General features: G+C 32.5%; 1 protein-coding gene across 1 annotated transcript in view; it reads left to right on the top strand.

Annotated features, from left to right (window-relative positions):
* The first annotated feature begins 529 nt into the window (after positions 1-529).
* LOC136835227 (QRFP-like peptide receptor) overlaps positions 530-12,201 on the top strand; it is a 107,993-nt gene continuing 96,321 nt past the window's right edge. Inside the window, exon 1 of the mRNA XM_067098481.1 lies at positions 530-928. The gene's annotated coding sequence lies outside the window, so the exon portion shown is untranslated. The remainder of the gene's footprint in view (positions 929-12,201) is intronic.

The following is a 12,201-nucleotide window of genomic DNA, read 5'->3' as shown; positions in this document are numbered from 1 at the left end:
TTAACGAAACATAGATATATATACTGTATACACACACACACACACACACACACACACACATATATATATATATATATATATATATATATATATATATATATATATATATATATATATATATATATATATATAATTTATTATTTCACCACGGGGACCGAAGCCCCTGGTCTGGAGTGAGAGGCCAGGGCATCAGCAATTCGGGCACAAAGGTCATGAAAGGAGTTGGAACCTATGTACTTACGTACCTAAGGTTTTTCCCGAGTTGCTAATGCCCTGCTCTCTCACTCGAAAGACCGGGATTCGGTCCCGTGGTGAGTCAGAAATTTATTTTTGTGAAACACGTTCCCATGTGTTCAGAGAGAGAGAGAGAGAGAGAGAGAAGTATGTCTATTAAATAACGAGACTGATTCCAACTCGTAAACAAAGCAGTCAGAACCGGTCATAACTGGATGCTTGGTGACTTTGAACATGTCTGAACCTGCGTAACAAGCGGCAACACTCTACGACGCCTAGTTGATTGTGAGTCGCCATTTTGTTCGGTTGCGTTTTCTGTAGTGGGGCTAAAAAATGCTAAGTTTAAAAGTTGAACAACGTGTCAATTTTAATATCTTTAGTAAAATTGCACAAAACACCAACAGAATGTTTTCAAATGCTTAGTACAGCTTATGGGAATGACAGCCTGTCTCGTGCGCGTTTTTTAGTGGAACGGAAGATTCAGCGAAGAACGTGAGATTGTCAAAATCAGCGCTTAAAGGGACACGTTTTGGGTCAGTTGATGCTGTAAAGAATAAAATGGCGGATGTGTTGAAACAGCTTCAGAAATTGATTTCCTGCTCCATGCCCTCGACCAGTGGAAAAGAAGACTGCAGGGATGTACAGTATTTGTACAAATGGGGAGTATATTAATGGGGACTACATATATATAAAGGTAAGTTATTTAAGCAGTCTCTGTTATTTAATAGACACACCTCGTATATATATATATATATATATATATATATATATATATATATATATATATATATATATATATATATGTGTGTGTGTGTGTGTGTGTGTGTGTGTGTGTGTGTGTCTGTGTTTGTGCGCGCATACCGAGCATTACCAACCCTGTTCCTTAAGAAGAATCTCCTTACCGCCCATTTAGACATCAGTATTGCTCATGTGTCAACTACTGTCAGCGTTAAAGGTTCTTTCATTTAAACGTCTTTTTCGTGTCATGGCAGATGGCGCTATTAATCAATGTATTTTTTTCGGTTGCTTCACGAGTTTTCATTTGAGTTAAAAGTTATTATTATTATTATATTATTATTATTATTATTATTATTATTATTATTATTATTATTCTGCATAATTTGAAACATGATTTTTGTCCTATGTTCGTTTATTATTATTATTATTATTATTATTATTATTATTATTATTATTATTATTATTATTATTATTCAAAAATAGTAATCGAGCTACGAAATATCTATTATTAGAATTATTATCATTACCTTGCATATTTTTAGCGTGGTTATTCTTTGTACGTTGAATATTATTATTATTATTATTATTATTATTATTATTATTATTATTATTATTATTATTATATCCAAATCATATATGAGAAGTATGAGTTATGGTGCCCTAATTTTCATAACTGCAGAGGTAATTCAGTACAACATTTACTAAATTTTAAAGCTAATTAACGGTTCGTTTTTTCCATCTCACTTGCGGCCAAAACTTTAATGACGGAGAAACGAGAACTGACTGGGGTTTTGTGAAAGGACAAACTCTTCTCAATAAAACGGACAGACTCTTAGGACAGATTCTTATCTAGTACAAAATCAGATTCTTCTGTAGTAAAAAGACGGACTGGTAAGGTTAGACTCCTCTCTATGAAAGGGAGGACTCTTAAAGACAGACTATTCTCAAGTGAACAGACAGACTCTTCTCCGATAAACGGGCACACATGAGGACAGACTCTTCTCCAGTAAAAGGACGGACTCTATCTGGTAAAGCGGCAGATTCCTCTCTAGCAAAAGGGCAGACTCTTCTGTGGTACAAAGACAGTCTTCTCTAATAAAAAGATAAACTCTTCTCTGGTATTAAGACAGACTCTTCTCTATTAAAAGGACGGACTCTTCGCTAGTAAAAGGGCAGACCCTTCTCTGGTATAAAGACAGATTCTTCTTTAGTAAACGAACAGACTTTTCTTTTGTAACAGGACAGATTATCATCTAGTAAAAGTATAGACGCTTCTTTAGTAAAACGGCAGAAGAAAAGAGAGACAAACTCTTCTGTAGTGACGGGACTGAGTCTCAGCCTTTTCTAGCAAAAGAACAGACCTTTAATCTGGTAAAAGGGTTATCCTGTACCAGATAGCGTAACTAACATAAAACACTGGGATTTCGGGAGAAAACTCCGTAGAGTTTTTCTCCTCGAGTACTGAGCTTGATTAGGCTAATCTATCGTAGCCTTCCTTTCCTCATCTAGGATAAGTGTACATAGATAATATATATTTTTATCTTTAAACAAATATTTTTTGCAACATTTTATACATCGATATACACATGGCTTCCGTGTAATACAACTCGGCTCTTTAAAAGAAACTTCTCTGATGTTCTCCCGAAGGAATTTCTCAAAATCGACCGTTACATTACCCTCCCTGTCCAGTACCCATAGGCCTAACCTACTTTGCTCTTACAACGTGATTTCTATTTTCATAAAACAAGCAATATAAAGAAGGTTATTACTGAGATCAGTATGAAAGAAATACGGATTGACATGTATCAATTTTAAGGAAAATTATGAAGAACAAGACGTTGCTGAAACGTGAATGCTAGACATTTCTTAATATGAATGGGATGTCTAGTAGGAAACTGTTAGCTGCAATTCACTTGAAAATTTTAGCTGACGTCTAGTTGAAAATTTAGCTGAAGTTCAGCTGACAATCTCTAGCTGACATCTAGTAAAAAACTGTTTGCTGAAGTTCAGTTTGAAAATTTTTACCTGAAGTCTAGGTAAAAACTGTTAGCTGGCTGACGTTTAGCCGAAAACCGTTAGCCGAAAACTAGTTGAAAACTTTATAGCTGATGTTCAGTTGAAAACTTAACTGACCCTCTACTTGAAAATCGTTAGCTAGTGTGGCGAAGCCAGAGAGATAAATTTGACCAGGCAGCTGATACGACTAAATGCCTACTTATACGAGACTTTCAAAATGTAACAACATTCATGCTTTTTCTGACCAAATTATACGAGTTCTTTGACAAAGATTGGGATATACAGTTGTTTGTTAGTTGGTCTAACGCTGGGCGAAGCGTAATTATTCGATGCTATTAAATTGAGCTGTAGAATTCTCTGTAGTTCTCTGTATACTTAAGGTCATAAGGAAGAGAAGTCAGGTAATGCTTTCTCAAAAATTCTTGTAGGGTCGAACTTAATTTGCGCAGGCAAACCAGCTTTGGCCTCTGCAGCGAAACAAAAAAAAAAAAAAAGTTACATTAGTTTAGGTGGTCTTGTAATGTCAAACTGTTTTCAGTAGATAAATTAATTACCCAAATACCACAGTAAACTCAGTTTGCTAGGAGTTTTATCTTGGTCACAACTAAAATGTGCAATGGTTTGCCTGGGGCAGTTGTGGAATATTGTGACCTCCAAATGTTAAAGCGAGGAGCAAATTCATTCCTGCTTTCTGTTGATGTATCCTGAATTCCAAGTGTCTCTGTTTTGCTTCCTGTTCCCTCGTATATATTTATTTATTTATCACCCTTTCCTGTAACTTACCTCTCTCTCTCTCTCTCTCTCTCTTCTTCTCTCTCTCTTCTTCTCTCTCTCTCTCTCTGCAGGCTGATTTCCCTTTGGAGCCCTCTCGGGTTCATAGTCTGTTAACTCTGTCCATAAGTGTTTTCAGCTGAAGATTTAAAGAGAGAGAGAGAGAGAGAGAGAGAGAGAGAGAGAGAGAGAGAGAGAGAGAGTCAACTTGCCGTATCCATTTTGTGAACAGAGAGAAGTTCTTGGTATTAAAATTCAAGAAAATTCCGTTGAATAAACGACGTATTTGAACACCGGAAAACATCTAGCGAGAGATGAGATGCACTCACCTGTCCCCGAGAATTTCCGAGGACGCCTCTAATTACCTGTACCGAGAATGCACACTTCCTGGCACCTTTCCACACCTGTATATAGACAGGGGCGGGATTTCCATTGACGGTAATTAGACGTAGAGCCACAGCAAGGTTGTCTATTGTCTAATGCAGACTGGATGCCTAATGCAGACCTTATATTGTCTAGTACAGAGATGAGTTACGCATGGAACTCTATCCCTTTATGTAGCCCAGACCCGAATAGTTAAAAAAAGTGGGTATGGAGAAAGAGAGCAGCTAAATTCTAAATGACATGATAAACGCCTCTTTGAAAACGGAAGGTTATAAAGAGTCAGCGAAAGAAGAAACTGAAAGAGAATGTTTTTAACTGACAGTTAATGAATTAAATTGAGGAAAATTGACGTCAGGTCGTTTATACGAGCCTTTATTATATTTTCAATAGCATTATTTACTTTATGGGAATTAATAAAGCTTAATAAGTACAAGTATGATACCTTTGGGTGTACGTGAGTATATAATATAATATATATATATATATATATATATATATATATATATATATATATATATTATATATACATCTATAGAAATATATATATATATATATATATATATATATATATACATATATATATATATATATATATATATATATATATATATATATATATATATATATATATATATATATATATATATATATATTTACATACATATAATCGACAATTCATATTAAAAGTTAATAAATTGTCAAAAAAATAAAGCAAATATATACCAACAATTATATACATTACAAAAAATAAAAAATCCCAAACTTCAACCAAACTCAACCTGAAAATAACTAAGCATCGTCAACCTTAAGAATTGACTTGTACGCACACCACGAGCCTCCAGTCCTAACACTTATAATTTTTATAAGTCACACGCGCCTCCAAAGGCTTATTATGTTTTGAACTTGTTTACGAGTAAAAAACATAATAAGCTTGTTTACTTGTTTACAAGTAAAAAATGCGCATTCGAGTTTTCTGTACAGCGTATAGTGCTGTATGAAACTCTCAGCCACGACCGGGCAGCGGTCAGTTGCTCTCCAGATGTGGTCAAGTGAAAATGTGTAGGCAGGTGGCACCTATAGCGTTGCCAGACGCACGATCATGGCTAACCTTTACCTCAAATAAAATGAAAACTACTGAGGTAAGAGGGCTGCAGTTTGGTATGACGGATGATTGGAGGGTGGATGATCAACATACCAATTTGCAGCTCTCTAGCCTCAGTGGTTTTTAAGATCTGAGGTCGGACAGAAAAAGTGCGGACGGACAAACAAAGCCACCTCAGTAGTTTTCCTTTACAGAAAACTAAAAACCAATAAAAACCGCGCATCAGCGAAACACGAAAAGCCACTCGTGTTGAGAATCTCCTCAAGTTTCAAAGTAACGGAAGATGTGAGGAGATAGAGGAGAAAAAATAGACAAAAATGCGCTACATTTATCTGCCGAGAGAGAGCGACTGGGAATTCCAGTGGTGTTGAAATGGTTTACTGAAAGCGAGGAAAATTGTTTTATTATCGTGTGAGAGTTGGGTTTGGAATGATGTGAAAACATATCGCATCATTAGTCAGCGTATTTTTATTTAAGTTTTTCGTTTGGTTTTAGTGTTAAGTATTATGATAATGTATAAGACATCACACACACACACACATACATATATACACATATATTTAAATATATATATATATATATATATATATATATATATATATATATATATATATATATATGTATATATAATATATACATCATATATATATATATATATATATATATATATATATATATATATATATATATATATATATACATATACATTTATTTATTTATATATACTGTATTTATATGCTATCCGGGATGTACCTTTCGGTATGTGAGTTTGTTTTGCTAATTAAAGAAATAGCCTAATTAAACCTTCGGATGATATCTTATCAATACTACATTAATTTCTGTTTTTATGGTATGTATGTAAAGAGGCAATAAATCTTTTTGGTGGTAAAACAACACTAGCCACTGAAAATGCTGTATGTTAAATGTAATAATACTCACGAAAGAAATTCACAACAATATAAATTAGAGTACATATTTGCGTCATCGTGGGTTTGTTTCAATGTAAGTGAGTAAGTCAGTATGTAAGTAAGCAAGCAAGTAAGTAAGTAAGTAAGTAAGTAATAATAATAATAATAATAATAATAATAATAATAATAATAATGTAGGGAACCAGCCTTGTGGTTGGGAGCAGCGCTGAAATCTCATTGATCAGATTTTACCAGCAGATGGATTCTGGATACTTCGGAGTTTCTTTTGTCGCACTGCGTTTCGACCAGCCCGTTGGTTTCTGGTGAATCATTTGTCCTCTATACTACAAAAATATGAAACGTCACTCTGCTTAAAAGGGGCTCCAAGGAAGTGCTTGTTTACTAAAGCTTGTTTTCTTGAAGGTAAACGTCCTTCCATTTCAGGATACTCTCACGACGCGACATCAGAAACTCGTTACGAGCAACGAATAAAGATAATTCCGTGACCTGACTTCAGAAACTAGTTACACGTAATAATTAAGCTTATCTTCGTGACCTGACTCAGTAATTTGCTTTGCATAAGAGTTTAATGGTAGTTCCATTTTCTTGACAAAGCTTAAGAGGGCTGTGTTACGCAACAGACTGCAGTTTTAATCCGTGATCCCATATGCTCCATCTTTCTTCGTGTCAAGCGTTTGCCTGTGATGCCTGCATAAAACTCTGCGAAATCTTTACTAAGTATAAGTACTTCCAGGTTAAGAATTCATATTTTCCTCTGGGAAAAGGAGGACGGGCATTTCTGAAGGATTACGAGGGAAAAGAGAAGCAGGTATTTTAAGTATATTACACAGTTATTTTACCTTTGCGTTGTATAAATCTTGGAGTACAGTATGTGGCTCATCTCATAATTTTTGTCATTAATATTTTGCTTAGGGTTTTTGGTCATTTACTTCTACAATTCAATTACAATGTAGTTAGTAATAAAAAATCATATATATATATATATACACACACACACACACACATATATTATATTTTATTTATTTTATATATATATAATTTATATATATATATATATATATATATATATATATATATATATATATATATATATATTTATTTTATATATATATAATTTATATATATATATAGGCTATATAAATTTACATACACACATATATATGTACATATATGTTTAAACACATTACCTTAGGCGTTAGTAAAAGCAAACTGCTCTACTATACCTTAGCAACTATCTATACTTGATAAATATTCGCAAACAAAAATCTTGGCATATCAGGTTTGTGTCTTGGCAGTAAAAGCTTTCGGTTGATAAACTCGACTTAATCATACGTTTGGCAGCGTTCCAAATTTCAGAGTTTATGGAGGTCATGGCGGTTATAATATCGCGTCATTATTGATATTAATGCTGTCATTTATCATTTCCGTAATCATGATTATTGCTGTTTTTGCGGCATCAGTTATTATTATTATTATTATTATTATTATTATTATTATTATTATTATTATTATTATTATTATTATTACCCCAATACACAAATAGAAACGAAAATAACGATTGATTCAGCCATTGTATATCTTCAGTTCATAAACCCCTTTTTCAGGGATGAAATTTCTGATCTTCGATTTGAAAAAAAAATCCTGCTGTAACTAACTAATGGATAACTCAGTCAGATTCTTCCCACGAAATCATACGTTCAGCAAATTATGAATCTCATTATTAAAATAGATTATTTGGAAATGTTAAGAAGTTTTTTCTTATATCTCTTGTCTGAGCTTGGACTGTGGAATAGCGAAGACGAAGTACATTTCTACCCTACAGCGATTCACCCTGTGTTTTAATCATTTGTTTGTATCATTTTTAACTATTTATTTATGAAATTTATTAATCTATATTTCTTTCTTTTCTTTCTTTATTTCCGGTTCCCTCCTCTTTCTTCTTTCTAATGAACACCATCATATTCTACAGAAGCTTGAATTTCAAGTCAGTGTCCCCTGTGGTGTGCTTGTTCCACACGAATAGGGTTCATCTTCTGAATAATAATAATAATAATAATAATTGGAAAAACGTATTGGTCTATTCTTAATTGGCGAATTTCTTAAAAGAAACGTTTAAAATTTAACTGCAAACGTTTACGAGATACGTGCCATGACATAATAATTCAACTGATTGTAGAAATGTATATATATAAACATATATATATATATATATATATATATACTATATATATATATATATAAATATATATATATATATATATATATATATATATATATATATATATATATATATATATATATATATATGTGTATGTATATGATATATATGCATATATGTATATATGTGTATGTATATGTATATCTATACATATACATATATATGTATATATATATATGCGTATGTGTGTCAATGTGCGTGTGTGTGTGAACCGTAAACCTTTATCAGATTACCTTACACAATAATTTTCTGGAATAATGAACTAAATCACATGATAATACACCTTTGTGAAATCATTCCACTCAAAGTCCCACTGAATGATAATTGCGATTCTAAAATCGTCACTTGAAAATAATCGATATAATCGTGAGTCTCGCGGCCAGGCGCCTCCCTTTCCTCTATTTTAAGGATGACTAATCCCACGTGAGCCGATTAATCCCAGAGGTGATTTATCTTGACTTATAACTCTTTCTTTTTTGTAGTTCGCACTGATGCTTGCTCAGTCACAAGAGTATTCGAGGGTTCAAGGGTGACGGGTACATCCTGCTCTTTTAGTAATGTATCGGTTAATCGAGTGTCTTTTGTGATTAAGAATGGACAATGACGTTAACTTATCAGAGGCTAGACACTTATTGTGCAAATTTTACACACACACACACACACACACACACACACACACATATATATATATATATAAATATTTATATATATATATATATATATATATATATATATATATATGTGTGTGTGTGTGTGTATGTGTGTGTGTGTGTGTGTGTGTGTGCACGTATTTCTCTCTCTCTCTCTCTCTCTCTCTCTCTCGTGTGTTCTATGTGTGTAGAGAGAGAGATATTAAATGCTCAAATTCATATAGTTATCATATGTGAAAATGAATTGTTTTGTTGCATCCTTGTTCATTCCACAGAAATCAAAACAATTCTGTATAAGATGCATTTATAAATGATATCAAGTTGACCGGAAAAAGAAGAAAAACTGAAAACTTTTAAACTAAAGCTTATTCATCTCCTAAACGTTACTTATAAATTGATAAGTGAAGGACAATCTGAAATATCCACGAAAGAAAAGATACGATAAATAAATCTTTCTTTCTTCGTCTAAGAAAAATTTCATCAAGATAAGTTTAACAAATCATTAACATGAGGACAATGCACAATGTTATGGAAAGAATCGTAGCCCAAACAGAACTCAGCTGATGAAGAACAATAAATCTAAATATAAAACAAAACCGAGAAACAAACAATAGCGTGTCCAATGCAAAAAACGAAGTAATTATGACTACACAAAGAAGTACATTTTTAGGCTAAGTTTCTCCCTGATACAAAGCACAACAAAACCAGTAAACGAAGAAATAACTAAACAAACAAAAGACAATCCTCACTGCGACATGAATGCTAAAAAAAGACATACACAAGAACAAAGGGTCTCCAGTGCAAAAAACAAAATACCTATAAACACACAATCAAATATATTTTTAGGCCTAAGTTCTTCCCTGGTACAAAGCACAACAAAACCAGCAAACGAAGAAATAACTAAACAAAACAAAGGACTAATACTCACTGCGACATAAATGTAAAAAAAAAAAAAAAAAAAAAAACACTAAAAGAAAAACAGAAGACATTCCCGGTTTTGATTACGTCCGTGAAACTCCCACAATCCTTCCGGTCCAACTCGGCAATGCAGTGCCTGATTATGTTAATGCTTTGCAGAGGCTCTAGCGAGATAAAAAAAGCAAGTTTACAGTATATGGTCGTGATGGCACTGCACATGATGCCACTTATAATGAATATGACGATAAACTCTCCGTCGTTCTCACAGTGGCTATGAAGACAAACTTCCGAGAGTGAAGGAATTTGACCAGAAGAAGTTAGAGTAGAAAATATTGATTAAGAAAAAAAAAAAAAAAAAAAAAAAAAAAAAAAAATATATATATATATATATATATATATATATATATATATATATATATATATATATATATGTATACATATATATATATATTCATTTATTTATTTATTAATTTATATGTTCCCTAAATATCAAAATTATAGGCACCATAAGATTCCAGTTTTTTCTTAACAATACACTTAGTTATTTTTCACTTTTGGTAATGATTATGCCCCATAGTGACTTTAAATCCTCCTTTCAATCGAAAATGTTCTTAATTTAGAAATAATTCTTTTTTATAGGAGAAAAGGTCAAATTATAATCCATGACCATTTCAACAGTGACTTACAAACTTCTACAAAAGTCATTGAAAATGTTTTTAATTTTGCAATATTTTTATTAATACAGGAGAAAGAGTCCAAGTACATTCCATTACCATTCCAAGAGCGACTTACAAAGTTCTGCAACAACCATTAAAAATGTTTTAAATTTAGCAGTTATTCTTTTAATGTACAGGGGAAAATCTCCAAATTATAATCCATCACCGCTTCAACAGTGACTAACAGTGACTCACAAACAGTCTGCAACAGCCATCGAGTGGTAATCATGACTGAGCAAAATTTCCATCAAATCTGGATATCCATCCTGGCTGGCCAGTGACGTCATACCCATTAATCATGCAACATTGAAAATCAATCATGCACTTAAGAGCTTATGGCGGTCGTTAGATACTAAGAGGTCGGATTAACCGAGAGTATTCAATGAAAAGTTTGATTTAGGAGAGGTACACTGTATGTGCACAGCTGTGATGAATGTCGTGTTTTTGTTTTATTTTATTTTTCTTTAAATTGATGTATGATGTATGATTTCAGATTAGGGTATTTTGGTTTGCAAGGTTTTATTTTTAAAGTTTTGTGAGCGGGGTTGGGTTTGGTGTTCAGTGTGACGTGGGTGTGGGTAACTGATGTTGCCTGTTTACGCAAGCACTTACGCATACATAAACACACACATACAAATATATATATATGTGTGTCTGTTTGTGTGTGTACATATATATAGTATATATATATTTATATTTATATTACATATATATTGTGTATATATATTATATTTATATATACATATATAATATATATATATATGTATATATATATATATATATATATATATATATATATATATATATATATATATATATATATAGAGAGAGAGAGAGAGAGAGAGAGAGAGAGAGAGAGAGAGAGAGAGAGAGAGAGAGAGAGAGAGGAGAGAGAGAGGTTAATATTAAAATACAAAATAAAACAGTAAATTCTAACTACGATTTTACTTCTGAAAAAAACGGTCATTCACTTAAAAGCAAAATTAAGCTAACTGAGACCCGGGAATCTACTGTCAAAAACGGCAGATTAGAACCCGGGTCTTGTTATTTTGTGGTCGCTTACGAAGTCTTTGTTGGAAAGTAAAGACTGTTTCTTATCAGCATCTTGAGTCTGGGACAGGGTACTTAGCATTCCTTATTTGCATAGAACATGCCCATAGACAGGCGCTATGTACAACTATGTACAACTAATATGTATGTGCATGTATATATATATATATATATATATATATATATGTATATATATATATATATATATATATACAGTATATATGTATGTATATATACACAAATATATATATATTTTTATTTATATAATGTATATATAAATTTCTGACTCACATCGGGATCGAACTTGGGTCTTTCAATTGTATGGCAAGGGTGCTACCAACTGAACCACACCATTGAATAACCTGGGTTCGATCCCGATGTGAGTCAGAAATTTATTTCTGTTCCACACATAATTGTGTAGTGATTACTTCTACGTATAAATACATATACATGTATATATCTGTATATACAACAT

Source organism: Macrobrachium rosenbergii, chromosome 55 (assembly GCF_040412425.1).
Source record: "Macrobrachium rosenbergii isolate ZJJX-2024 chromosome 55, ASM4041242v1, whole genome shotgun sequence".
Taxonomy (NCBI): domain Eukaryota; kingdom Metazoa; phylum Arthropoda; class Malacostraca; order Decapoda; family Palaemonidae; genus Macrobrachium; species Macrobrachium rosenbergii.
The sequence above is the reverse complement of the archived record's forward strand: the minus strand, read 5'-3'. Positions and strand labels throughout refer to the sequence as shown.